Source organism: Gadus morhua, chromosome 23, assembly GCF_902167405.1.
Source record: "Gadus morhua chromosome 23, gadMor3.0, whole genome shotgun sequence".
NCBI classification, from domain to species: Eukaryota; Metazoa; Chordata; class Actinopteri; order Gadiformes; family Gadidae; genus Gadus; species Gadus morhua.
The window spans coordinates 12,125,768-12,140,482 of record NC_044070.1 but is presented as its reverse complement, the minus strand read 5'-3'; positions in this window follow the sequence as shown (position 1 = coordinate 12,140,482).

Sequence of the window (14,715 nt, the reverse complement as noted above, 5' to 3'; positions counted from 1 at the left end):
TTTCGTCTTATCTGATATGACCATATCAAAGAGGGCCACCAGGTCAGCCCCAACGGCCTCTGAACACTCCAGTTGGAATGCACAGATACGTGCAGACTACTGTGTCTGGGACATGTGGCCAGTGTCTCCTTGGAAGAGGCACTGATGTCGTTTGAAATTCTTCATGAGCAAGCAAGATGTCTCATTAGCCAATATATGAGTAGTTGCAGCATTCACAGGCCTAGTTCTGTTTCATTTAAATTGAGAGTTATTTTCCTTGAACATAGACATTCTTTTGAGTTTAAGATAAAGACGTCATTCTTTTCGCTTGATAGACATTTTATTCGGTTTATACAGACATAGTTCTTCTCATTTTTATGAATATATTCATAGTTTTGTTCAGCTCATACAGACATAGCTCTGTTCCTCCCTAGACTTTTTGCCTTATATATAATCATATCATTCTGCTTCAAACCAGTATATCCAAACTTTAAAACAACAGCATATGATATACACTAACATCAATCTGCCGATCGTTCATCACTGCCTGCGTAGCCTCCACCCCTGGTCGTAAGGTTCCCATGGCTTCAGTCCAGGGGTAACAGACACCTTGAACAGCACTATAGGCGAGACGTGCGTCACAATTGCGAAGCAAAAAAAGAAGTGAGAAGCGATGAGAGCCTCCCTGGGAGACACACACTCTGAGGTTACGCAAGTAAATCTTTCTTCTCCCGCCTGCTCTTGCTGTTGTTGAGGTCATGCTTGCTTGGCTTGGCCCTGACAGCGACTTGGCAGACGCGACAAGACACGTTTCTGGATTAGGATTCCAGGGCGGAAAAAATTAGAAAGAAATAATCAGAGGGGGGAGGGGGAGGGGGGGGTTTGAAACTACGCAACTGGCTAATTCCCACCGACGACATTTCATTTTCAAACCGCTCTCTGATCTTTATCTTTTTTCAATATATATTTTTGTTAAATGGCAACGCCCGAGATAACGCTCAGAATATATCACGCTGTGACACACTCTGGATGATGTTTGAAGGTTTATCTTTAAGAGAGAAAAAAAAAAAAAAAAAGCAGCTTATCGCTGGCAGGGATTTTATGGCAAAGGTGTGAAAGGTGGCAGGGGTCAACGCCACAACAAAGCGAAACCGCTCGACGAAACACAGCTATCAGTCAGCACATGAGGCGGAGGTGGTGGCGGTGTTGGTGGAGCGGGGGGGGGGGGGGGGGGGGTACGGAGGTGATCCCCAGCCACAGGCATGCTCGACACATTAAAGCACACCACACACACACAGAAATAAATGCACATATTGTATTGTCTGTCCGTTTTGTTACAGCCCTCCCCACTGCATCTATAATTGCATCTCCAACTTGTGGAGAAGGGTTGGGGGCAGGGGGGTGGGGGGGGGGGGAGAGCCGGCTGATATTGCTCCCCAAGTAACAAAAAAACAAAGTATTTCAGCAAATTAAGTTCCGTCTGGCTGAACGCGTCTTTTGTTTGAATCTCTTCATGCCACAGCTCCGGCGTTAGAGACGCACGGCGGGCACACGGGCGGCCGCCGCACACAACACACTCCCTCCCCCTCCCTGCGCCTCAGACTACTGCGAGAGAAACGCAGACCTGGAAGCACCCCGAAGAAGAAATAAGAAGAACAAGAGAGGGGTATAAAATTGATGGATGCAGTCAATGGCGTTGTCGTGTTGTCTCTTGTGCTCCTGACCGATGGTCGGCATAATGACCGGGCCCTCTCCTGGTAATTACCCGGGGTGCTTAATCTCCGCCCGCATAGAGTCTCACTGCACAAGTGACATACCTTGAGATCCCTCTCTGCGCCCCCTCGTCTGCCTGTTGATGACACACTAAAAGGGGGCGGGGTTTGTGTCCTTCTTCCATCGAGCTTGATTGACTCGACGTGGCCCTATGGGCCTCGTTAATTATTTAACCGTTAACCAACGCTTTTGCCTCGTCTATTTGTCGACGCTATTTCTATTTTATTCTTTTATTTTATTTCCACTTTCTAAAATACACCAAAACAGTGAAACGGAAATAAATTAAACATATGGTAAAAAAAAAAAGTATTATAAAAATGAAAATGGAGTTGGCAGCACCTCCCGAAGAGGCTGTTTGAGAATGCTGTTTGAAGGCAGCTGGGGGTAGCTCGTGGCGGCGCGCGCACGGAGCAGTGAGCCCCCGCTCTCCGCGGCTAGGCAGCGCGTTGCGTCTTTCGATGCAGGGCCTCTCTCTTTTTTTTGTGCTTACTTATCACTTTCGAGCGGCACGTGGAATACATGTCTAATGAGCAGCGCAATCATACCTCACCCCACCCTGCCGTCTCCCCCCCACTCTCCCCCTTCCCCTGTCTCCCCCCCCCCCATAATGCAGGGGGGGGGGGGGGGGGGGGGGGCAAAGAACGATCCGCTCCAGAACGAGACATTCAGAGAGGAGGAAGCTTCAGTAATCGCCCTGAACCGTTTGTTTTTCACCCTAGAAATTAAGCACCCTGCCAGCGTTTCAGGCAAAGAGTGTGCGCGTGTGAGTGTGTGTGTGTGTGTGTGTGTGTGTGTGTGTGCGTGGCTTCTGTGAGTGTGTGTTTATACGTATGTGCGTGTGTGTGTGCGTGCGTGTGTGTGCCTGTGGTTTAAGCTATGTTTTATTTAATTTGTATGGGTGTGTGATACCTGCTCAAGGTCGAGGGCGTCCGTCAAAGTGTAAATGTTAGCATCGATTCCGAGCGCATGATAGTCTGCTTTAACAGTTTTGACCGTATGTTTTAACATTAATCCGGTTTACTTGTGAATGAGGTTAAATTTGAGATTCAAGTGTGTTCTATGCTAATAGACATGTAAATAGCTGAGACTTTAAAAGCTGATATACACTTCCCCCAATTTATTGACAGAAACACAAAAGGTTGTGCAGACCTCAGGTCTTCCATTATTCAGAGGGGGAATGCTAAAATCTGGCCTCATTCAGTGGGAATTACCACTGGAGTTGACCCTCTGCCAATTTAAACAAATAACAATGAAACCCGTCCCACAATACATATGAATGAGGGCAGAGGACTATACTTATTGTATAAAATGGCAAATAGGCTATTGTTTCTTCTCTTTTTTTTTAAAGCTGAATTACCCATGTCCTCCTAAGTGGGCAACCCTGTCATATTCAAAACCCACACAGCACTTATGCCCCCTGTCCATCTTTATTTATCCACTCTCTCCCTCTTTCTCCCTCTCTCTCTCCATCTTTCGCCATCTCTCTCTCCCTCTTTCGCCATCTCTCTCGCTCTCTATGAAATCCACGGAACTCAGGAAACCAAACCCCAGCTAATCTGTAATGCATTAGCCAGCACCCTAACAGTATGTTACAGCCCATTAGTGGTTAACAATGATAGCTGATTTTCAGATGCCACTGATAGCCATTACAGTAATTCGCTTCAGCCGGCCTCCACTCCCCAATGACAAGCAAAGCGCTTCCGGCCCCTGACGTTCAGATCAATAATGCAAAAAGGCCTCCTTAAACTTCTTGTGCCTTGTGGTTTCATTAAAAAAAATGAAAGGGAGGAGTAAGAGTGGGGTTGAGGGGGTGGGGGGGGGGGGGGGTGAGGGGAGACTGTCCTCTCCCGCTAATGAGGCAGGTTAATTGGCTTGTCATCGTTTGGAGGGTTTACTAGGGAAAAGAATCAGGGGTCGTTTAAGTGGGGAGTGCATCCCCTTACCCTCCTCCCCCCCTCCTCCCTCCCATCCCCGGGGGGGAGGAGGCCGCGTGCCTCTTTCCGGGGGAGGGGGGGGGGGGTTGGCTGTGTCGTTTTTATTGACGTCTGCTCTCTGTCTTGGCTGGACACCAGCATGCAGAAGTTTGAGGGGAACGAGGAGGCAGCGATTAGGACTCATATTGTGTGGAGGAGGAAAGAGAGACCTGACTCTGAATGAGGAGTGAAAGAGAGAATGTTGCCACCATGGAAAGGTGCGCTATGTGCGGAATGGGGCGAAGGGGTGAGAGATATTTGCGCAGACCGATAATACCGTGAGGCTATTGTAACCATGAAGTCATGCAGGTATAATCAGCGGTCTGCCGTTGTTATTATTTGTGCAACTTCAATCCCAACCAATTTTTTACCTACGGAAACCAAAAGCGCCTTCCCCCATATGTAATAAAAAAAATCTATAAAATAAAGCGACTAAACTAAATGAAATATATGATCTAAAACACACAACAGCGATCCGGCGTCTGGAAGGCCTGCCGACACTCTGATGAAGGTTATGCTTCTGCATTTAAACCTTAGCTCAACCATAGCGCACCCACCCAACCCCCCTCCCCACCTCTCGCTCCACCTTCCCCCACCCCCCAGCGGGGGTCAGGCCGCCCCCATCGATTGACACGGCGTGTACACTGCTGTTCTTATTAATCAGATGCTGGCGGTTGGCGTGGCCGCACCATTTGTTCCTGCGCTCCTACAACAGGAAGCCATTAGGGGCGTCGCTGTCGCACATTACGCTGAATAAGTCATGAGCGGGTCGGTAAATCTGCAACTTCCTCCCACATTAGGCTCAGCGACATTGAGGCGGGCAGGGAGAGAGAGAGAGAGAGGGAGAGAGAGGGAGAGGGAGAGGAGAGAGAGAGAGAGAGAGAGAGAGAGAGAGAGAGAGAGAGAGAGAGAGAGAGAGAGAGAGCGAGAGAGACGCACTTAGTTAATATGCATGTGGAAAGAGAGCGAGGGAGAGAGAGAGGTTAGGAGGTAGTCACTAGAGGAGAGGGACAGGAGGTAGAGCGAGAGAAGGATAGGGATGGAGATGGAGAGGAGGGGGGGGTGGAACATTAAACACTAGGGCGACAAAATCGCCGTCTCCTTAGAGAGAAGGGCATTCAAGATCAATGACTGGGTGGGGGGATGATGGGGACTGGGTGCTGTTTATGGCGCCGCTGACGGATCGGGGAGTGATTGCTTTTCCACGGCCGCGGCACGTCGCACAGAATCCAAATTTTGGTTTGTCAGCATGAAGTCTTTTTTTCCACTTATTTTTTTTTTCCCAAACTTGGGAATCTAGTTGAGTCTCAACTCACATTACACCTCCCCCCCCCGCCTCACCCCCCATCAACTCTCTCACCCTCCTCTCTTCCTCATTTGCCTCGAACACAGATTCCAGTACCTGGCAGATTTTCTTCTTCCTGCCCGTGGCACAAGCTGTCAGTTACAACGCACGCTGTAGAGAGCTGCTCTCCTGCCACCTTAAGAGACTTTTAAGCTCTGTCGGAAACGGATCGCTAATGTGAGCGTCAGCCATCCCGGTCTGGGTGTCAGGGTTCTCAAATGGAAGTGTGGCATATATTTTGCCACTGCAGCGGGGCATCGGGAGGCCTATATCTAATAAATGTAGAACAGCTCGATAGGTTTGCTGTACGGGAGAGACGGGTCTAAATTTAGACGCCGGTGCGATAACAAAAGGCGATAATATTTGTTCCAATTCAACTGTTTATTCAGCACCCTGCTTCGCCCTCATTGTGAACGTCCAGACTCTATATTGGAATCAGTTATATGGCCTGATAACCCATTTTAGATATTGAGGGATTGTGTTTATCTATGTACTGTCTGAACATCAACAGGGGCTTCCTGTTATGGTCAGAGCGCTGCCCATCTGACCCTTGACCTTAGTGCACCGGTGTTGTTTGGATGCCACTCTCAGCGGCCTGGTTGCCCGCAGTACCAGTGGTCCCATTGCACAGTTTGATGGCTCTATTGGTTTCATATCGCCATGGTGATATAAAGTAAGACGTCCATGGGCACAAATCGACCAAGTCATCTCACTCAGGGTGCTTTCACATCTGAGCCGTTTGGTCCGTTTTATTCGAACCCTGGAGCGATTCCCTCGTTCGAACTCTGGTGCGGAACAACAAAATAAATTTGGTTCCCTTGGAAACAGAGGTCGGGTTGCCGCCTGGTTCGGTTCGCTTTAGGGGTGAATATGACCTGACTCAACTAAAGGAAGCAAACCAAAACACAATGCACTGTGGGTCGGAGGTATGCTTTTGCCACAAACTAGAAACAATAAGCATTCAGGTAGGGAAGCTTGATGTGAACTTCTACTGGATTAAAATGACTCACAGTCAGACGTGGTGCGATCAGGAGGTGGATGCACTTACTGAAATATGATGGGATGACTACACAAAGCAGTTGCTTGTGGTCACTCACGAAAACACTTTTTAAATGATCTTGTGACCGAATAGTGGAAATGGGGTAATTTTTAATTTGTAAGCAAAATGAAGAAACCCAAGACGGCACAGAGTTGTTGTTTTGGCATTATTATAGTCTGCAACCAGGGAGCATTGTGAGTTTTCCTCAGATTTTCTGTCCAATAGACGAGTGACCCACTTGACCGCAAGCGTTTTTTTGACATTGTTTGGTTGGCCTAACAAGGTCCATTGTGAGCACTAACCGAACCAAATGGAAGGGCGCCAAAGTAACAATTTCACCCCTGAGTCGAACCGAGTCTACCAAACTACTGGTCTGAAAAGACCCCCGAGACATGTATTCCTGTATGTTCGAAAGCAACTTCCGAACGAACACACAAACACACACTGCAGTGCCCCATCTTACTTAGCCACTTTGACACGATATAATCTGTTACCTCTCAGATGTACCGTAATATATTCAGCACCTCCATCTTATTGACTAATTATAAGGGTAAAAATATGTATTGGGGGACTTTGAATAATCTGGAGGGGGAGAAAAAAAAGATGATGCCCTTTCATTTAATTTATTTTGCTGCAAATGCACTTCTTCTTTAAACCCTGCTTGAATGCAAAACACGTGTGTGTGTGTGTGTGTGTGTGTGTGTGTGTGTGTGTGTGTGTGTGTGTGTGTGTGTGTGTGTGTGTGTGTGTGTGTGTGTGTGTGTGTGTGTGTCTGTGTGTGTGTGTGTGTGTGTGTGTCTTCATGTCTGTGGCCCATTAGCTCAGGCCTGTGTAGCAGATTCATGCTGGTGATGGTGATGGTGATGGTGTGTGTGTGGTGGTGGTGGTGGTGGTGGTGGGGGGGGGGGGGGCTCCTCTCCTGGGATGACAGGCAAGCTCTCTGCCCCCCGCAGGGCCAAGCTTACCCTCAGCTCATCAGTGGACAGGGTCAACCCCTGGCTCCGGTGAAGATAGCAGCCAGGACGCAGGATATGCAATTGGGGGAATATCAGTGTGGCATTTAAAGAGGTTTGTCTGGGCTACGAGACGTGCTGCTTTGCTTTGCTGGAGCTTTTTATGTGTTTGTGTGTGTGTGTTGTGTGTGTGTGTGTGTGTGTGTGTGTGTGTGTGTGTGTGTGTGTGTGTGTGTGTGTGTGTGTGTGTGTGTGTGTGTGTGTGTGTGTGTGTGTGTGTGCATGTAGGTGTTTGTGTAAGTGTGTGCTGAGTCTTTGCATGTTGAGTGTGTGCGTGCGAGTGTTTGTGTATGTACGTGTTTGAGTGTTTGCATGTCGTTTGTGTGTGTTTGTGTCTGAAGGTGCGCATGGAGGAAGTGGGCTGTGAACTAGTGAGTAAGAGCGAGAGAGATAGGCGGCGCCTTGTGAGGCAGTCTTTCTTTGAGCGCCCCTGGCTTCCGCAGACATTAGAGGGGAAGCTCTTGGTGAGAGGTTCACTGATGTCCCCCAACCCAACCCCCCCGCTGGGTTTTCATTATGGGGATAGTAATGCAGAGCAGGACAGCCTTTGAACAAACACGATGAACTTGTCTACTGGGAGACTTGTTTACTGGTTTGCCTTTCAACAAAATTGGAAGCTGCATGTCTGAGCGTACAGCCCTTTGGCCAAATAATTAGTGCCGATAATAAGGCTTGACTCCAAGTTCGGCTCCGCGTTCAACCAACTTCATTAAACAATTAAAGGCAAAACGATTATAAAAAAACCCATGAATAACCTTGCTTTTCTTTAAGGTTTAGTGTGTCAACACCATCACAGGGTAGTTTTTTTTCACTTTTACGACCGCAAACGGTTGCCGTGTGATGTCTGGGTTGCCAGTTCTGCAGGTTTGCATGAAAAATAAGTGAAAAAAGAAAGTGGGCCAACATGCATGACTAAAAGTTTGGTGCAATTTGCATACAACTTGATCTGTTGTTGTTGTTGTTGTTGTTGCTGCGATCGCGCGCAATGCGCGGCAGATCCACGGAGGCTGGCAGGGTAGACAGACATTCAAACAGGAGTCAGGAAGAATTTAAGCCTCCTCATACAGGCCCAGCCATTTGTAGTTTTCTTCCTCACATCGTGCCGTTTGAAGGCCGTTTTTCTTTCTATTCCCCTCCCCCCCCCCCCCATAAACGAACGACGCCTATGAGAGGTATTCAGACAGACATAATGCACAAACAAGGACAGGGGACATGTTTATAATGGTGCTGCAGATCCAGGGTCAAAGTCTGAATGGAATCAATCAGAAGGGTTTTGAATCCGGGGGAGTGCTTTAAGAAGGAGCAAAAAACAAAGGGAAAAAAAGGTAAATGCATCCTCATTCATCTTGTCATTTGACGGCATGTGAGGTTGCTTTGTAAACAAATTCAAATGCAAATTGCATTAGTTGAGCTTTTTCCCCCTCAGTGCCTTTCAGACTGATTTAAAAAACACTTGCATATTGGATGGCACTCACATAGTCTTCCACAAAGGTGAACAGACACACAGCCACAGAAATAGTAATGCTGCGCCGCACAGAACCACCAACTCAGCAAGTCACTCAGTTCCGTCTTCAGTTCTCAAATTCAAGGGGAAATAAAGAATACTCCATGGATTACTTTACTAGTGTCATACCGGATCCATTTTTATCAATAATATACCATGTATATATATTTGATACAAATCATCGGTATATAAAAATATATTGAGAATAGTCGAAAAACGGGATTCAATGAGTGTACTTGCAGGCACACCGATTTGCATTTAAAATGTACGTTTTGTTATCTCTGCCTGAAGGCAGGACCAGGTTCCATGCCGGCTCCACACACATTGAAAACCAGCTCAAATAATTTGTTCAGGTGACCTTTTTCTTTTTCTTCCCTTTATTAATTAATGCAGCCCCCCCCCCCCCCCCTACAAACCTCAGCCTCCCACCCACGTACGCACACCCCTGTGGCGGCCGCCTCTTATTGGCTGTCGCCTGTCTCGCTGCATGCGTGCACAAATCAATCAGACCCTTGTTCTAATCAGCGCCACTTATATCACCCTGCAAATAAACGACAGAGCTCAGAGGGGAGATCAATAGGGGATAAGGTGAACATCTCAATGCCTCTCACTGCTTCCTGCCCCCAAAAACCAGGCAAGAAGACAGGCAGGAAGACAGGCGGGCGGGGGGGGGGGGGGGGGGGGGGATGGAGTGGAAGGGAGAAGAAAGTTATTAAAAGATACTCGCAGATTAGCATAACTTGACATGGCGTTTGTTTGTGATTATATGTTGCACCTTCTGCAATACGGAGGGGTTTGTCTTCCGCGTTGCTTCACATCGATTCTCTTCCCTTGCCTTTTTGTCGGGTTAGGGTTAGGGAGGGACTGAGAATCGGGGCCTGTGAGGCCCTTGAAGCTGTGATGAAGGGCTGTACGATTAAAATCGACTTGACCTAGATAGACAAATTTTTGTATCAAATGGAGGACGAAACGATTGCCCAATCAGAATCAGACACGTTTGTGTTTATTTTTTTTTGGGAGCGGAGTGTTTACGCACATGTGTGCGAGTGTATGCACGCAGTCGTCTTTGCAGGGTGCCTCCGCTGTACGAGAGAACGTGCAGCTTCGCACATGGCTGAGGAGGAAGACGGGAAGGGGGCGGAGTCTCTCCCATGCCAAACAAAGGGATGAGGTCAGCCTTCTCCTGGTTCTCAGTGAACCCAGGTCTGTGTTCATCGTGCACTCTGGACGGAAGAAGGAGCTTGCTATGTCTGTGGCTGCTAAGACAACGTTAGCATTTTCACAACCTGCTCATCTCACTGAACTCAACAAATGAAATACCATTTTTTAACACGTCTGTTGAGGACGTGGTGTGTTTTATGTAATGTTAACCCTTGCCAAAGTTCAGAATTCCAGATGGTTGTCATAACCCACCAACATGTTGTTCATCTGGCCGCAGACAGATAAAGCTTGTATATTAGAAGTCTTAGGAAAATAAATGTGCAAAAATGACTTGACATTCAAAGCGTTGCTTTCCTTGAACCCATACAACTTTTTTCGCTGTAATAATAACGAGCTAATTTGAGACTTTTAAGGCCCTGCTCATTATCAAGCTGTTGGCTTTGCTGCTGCACTGCCACCAAAATGAAAGGACACTTTCTCCAATGTCTGTTTTTGGTAATAATAGATCCCCCCTATTAAAGCTGTGAGTGTGACCTGCGGTTTTGCCTGCTATTTCCTTCCTCGCCGATGACTTTCTGTTGACTGTTAATTCAGGAAAGTATGTCTCAGAGAGCATCGAGAGAAAGGGAAGTCAGAAACACCATTTATCTCTCTCTTAACAATAGGATGGCCTTCGCCTTAGAAGACCGTGATGAATCATGGTAGAATTCCTGTTCACCTGTGGGCCAGGTCCACAAGTGAAAACCTTCCGCTGCAATAGATAGCGGCGGTGAGCTGTTTCAGACGTTATACATTGACTCACAAATGGTCTGGCTCCGATTCCAACGAAGCACGAGGGCAATGCACTTGGTTAGCAGCGTTGGTGGTGCGAGGTGAGGTCCATAAAAGGAGTCTTAGAACTTGCTCTGTCTCTCTCTCTCTCTCTCTGTCTCTGTGTGTGTGTGTGTGTGTGTGTGTGTGTGTGTGTGTGTGTGTGTGTGTGTGTGTGTGTGTGTGTGTGTGTGTGTGTGTGTGTGTGTGTGTGTGTGTGTGTGTGTGTGTCTCTCTCTCTCTCTCTCTCTCTCTCTCTCTCTCTCTCTCTCTCTCTCTCTCTCTCTCTCCAGTCGGCGTCACGATAGTGATTCATGACAGACTAATGTTGAATGTAAGCTTACTCAAACGCTATTTATTGTATTATTCACAGGTGTGTGACAGTGTGTGTTTGTGTGTGTGTTTTTGCTTGTGCGCATGTGCTTGCTTGTCTCTGCGTTTGACTGTTAGTATGGGTGTGTGTTAGTGTGTGTCAATGAAAATCTGTGTGTGTGTGTGTGTGTGTGCGCTTGTATGTGTGTGTGTGTGCGTACGTGAGTGTCGGTTAGTGTGTGTCAGTGACAGTATTTGTGTGTTTATGTGTGTGTGTGTATGTGTAAGTGTGTGTCAGTGAGGGTCTCCGTGTGTGTAAATGTTTGTCTCTTTGTGTGTGTTAGTGTCTTTCAGTGACAGTCTTTGTGTGTGTTTATGTGTGCTGAGTTTGGACACACACACACACACACACATATACACCCTCTTTCCTTGCTGGAGTCTATAATAAAAGAGGGAAGAATGAGGAATTTGTTGCCGTCTGTGTTTACTGTTGTGAAGGGTTTTCATTCTTCGTTCCTTCGCCACTCACTCTCTCGCCACACTCTCTCTGTCCGGAGCGGAGACAGAGTCAGCTAGGAACCCAAGCAGCACTATAATAATACCACACCGCTGATGCTGAATCCTGCCCTGGATTAGATCCAGGATCAGTTGTGAAGTGGCCGTCTTCTTTTGCTCTTAGCCCTTATTTAGAAGCACGAAAAGCATCGCTAATGGTTTTCCGATGTTCTAGATTTAGATCGACGCAAAGCAAAATAACGGCAGACATTTAGGTTGACAAATGCTAATATTTGTATCTATGTATATTTATTTCATAATTGTATAACATGTCCATTATAACCCCAGACCCCTGTTTGCTTGAACCAAAACTGCAAATCAAACAGGCCTTGGCACTTTGATAAATTGCTTGATTTGATTTAACAGTCGGACACATTTTTTTAATGACTGTGTTTTGAAGCTCAAAGGCCCCTTGGCGCAATAGTTGCTCAATCTCTTATTTTCCTTTCTCTTTTTTTTTAACTTGTACTGTTTCTCATTATGAGGGGCGGTTATAAATAATTAATGTGGCAACTCCCCCACCGCCGCTCGAGTTAGACTTTATGATAAAGGGCCGAGCGTCTCCGATGTACTCTCACACACGATGGGCTGCTCCACACAGCTAGCTCATGTTAAAATCGAACGCAAGGGTGACCCAACACCCAGTTATATCCAGCATATAATAAGCCGATGCCTATAGGCCGATAGCATGATTATCACAGGGTTCTTGAAAAGAACAGACAGCCAAGTGTGCATTAGAAAGCTCTTTCCTAGAAACAAGCAGGAGTACATCTGTGTTGTAACGCGCTGCGTTTGCCCCGATGCCAAAGAGCAGCGAGTGGTGAGACTTCCTGTTTGAGGAAACCGCTGGTTACGTAACACAGCAGGCCTGCTGCAGTGAGATGGAGTGGATGCGCCTGTGTGTGTGTGTGTGTGAGTGTGTGTGTGTGTGTGTGTGAGTGTGTGTGCGTGTGTAATGGATTTCACATTTGTTGACAGCTGCCCTTACTGTACTGAGTTCAACCAGCCATATACATGAAATGGCAGTCGCTGGCGGTCGCGCCGCTCTTTCAAATGAGCGGGGGATCTTTATTCACAGCTTGACTTAGCGCTCTAAATGTCAGCGGCTAATGTCTGATTACATATGACTCCAAAGCAAAGGGGGAGGGTGGGGGGGGGGGGGGGGGGGTCGGACCAACGGGTGGATTATGTAGCCGCCTTAGCGTAGATGCTAAAGAACCGCGTGTTAACAGAGAAAATAAAAGAAATAAATTAAGTCCACCGAGTAATTTTTTATTCAGCTTCAACTCAAGGAGTCTCTTTGATCTCGGTAATTTTGATCATGTAGCTGTTTAATCATAACATAAGCCCCTCATTTTTAGGGGGGGAATCTCCCCCCTCAAACCAGCACCCCCCCCCCCCCCCCACACCCCACCCGACACGAGCCCTAACCTCAACATCCTCAGGCTTTCTTCTAAATCAACCCAAACAAGAGTTAACAATCCAAAAACGGCTTCTTTCATGTTTACTGCATTCACACCATCGGTCATGTTCACTTTATGCGCCTCTATCCGTTTCAATGTTTCCAAACTTCTCCCCCTAAGTGGGTTATTTGTTACGTAGATTGGCCTTTTGCGAGGGTAGGGGGAGATTGAGCAGGAATCAGTACACATGAACACAATGCCCCATGAGGCCACTTTGTCCACCAGCATTAAAGTTTCTTCCCACGAAAAACGTTCAGCCCCCCCTCGCTCCCCTCCCCCTTTCCTCTGACATCATTGTTATGGGCCGCGCATCTGGACCAGAAAGGGTTACACGCTTTGGGCGAAGCACAGAGTGGGGAGGGGTGGGGGGTTCTGGGGTGGGCGGGGTTGTTTGCATGCGGCTCATATTTTCGCAGGGGTTGGGGACCCCGCTGAAGGATACCCCCTCTCTCATTTATTTTCCCTACTCTTCATCTTCATCTGCCTCCTTTTTCTTTTTACGACCTCGGCCAATGAAAACACGTTCCCATCAGGCGAGCTCCGGTCACACGGTGACCTAAGGAAAAGCGTGAGTAAATACCAAAGGCGAAAGCCGTGGCCTGGGAGGAAGGGAGGGAGGGAGGGAGGGAGGGAGGGAGGGAGGGAGGGAGGCGGGTGAGGAGGGCAACGTTGGGAAAAGGTTTGAGGCACTTATGAAATCAAGCTAACCTGGCTGAGTAGGTGGAGGGTTCAAGGGTTAAACTCACCATTCCACTGCAGCTGTAGCGCATTTAGCCTCAAATCCTTTAATTAGCCCGTTAAGTCCCCCTTCTATTTTCATTATGTAATGCCACTTGCAGCGCTTTTCTCAGGGTATAAAACGCCTGTCTTGAAGTTGTGACATCTGAAACCCTTCCACAAATGGCCACACCATCGCAATGTCTACAGCTGGACAAGTTGGAACCAAAGGGAGCATTTTTCCGTCCTCACCCCGAATGCCCCTGTCGAATGAGCCTGTCTCAGAAACACCAGGACTTGTTTGACACAATGTTTATTTCATGTTGTTTTACAGAGACTTTTTTTGTTGTTCTTCAGCCAGCATCTAAAAATATGTATGTTTTTGATTGCAGGACTGAAAAAAAAACGTACACTGACATTCCAGATGTTTCTAATTATGGAGCTCCAACCGCTAGTTTGTTGATGCACAACGTCAAGGGACACCATGACTCTAAACTCAATAAAACTATTTTGGCCGCTTCTGCTGGGTCAATAATAGTCTGTAGGCTTTCACCAAGTACAAGATTAATCCCTTTCCCCTGAAAGTCACAGAATTCTTCTCAAAAGTTCAAAATGTCACACACCACACTTTCCACAACAATTTAAGATAACGTGTGAAAAACCGTGAATTTGATCCCTGGGTGACATTGATGGGTAGAAAACAAACACTCCAAACCTTTACCAACTATCTACCCTTTAATTTATAAAAAATTGCTTCAGTTAATTAACATAAACAACATTTATTTATATTCCGTGTTTGTAATTAGAAAACATTCAATCGTAATTAAAGAACTTTGACTTGAAGCATGTTTACTGCTAGCGATCATTTGCCTCCTATTGATGGAGCGTGAGAACAATATTATGGGTTTCTTCAAGCAAGGTACACAGAGTCACTATATTTTTTATCGATAAACATACTGCTGATGCCTGAGTCAGGGCGACCTGACTCTATTGCAAGAAGGCTCTACAGTAAGACACCATAACCAGAGTAGACAGATGGTTTTTTATTAGTTTTTCGTTGTTGTTGCTAAA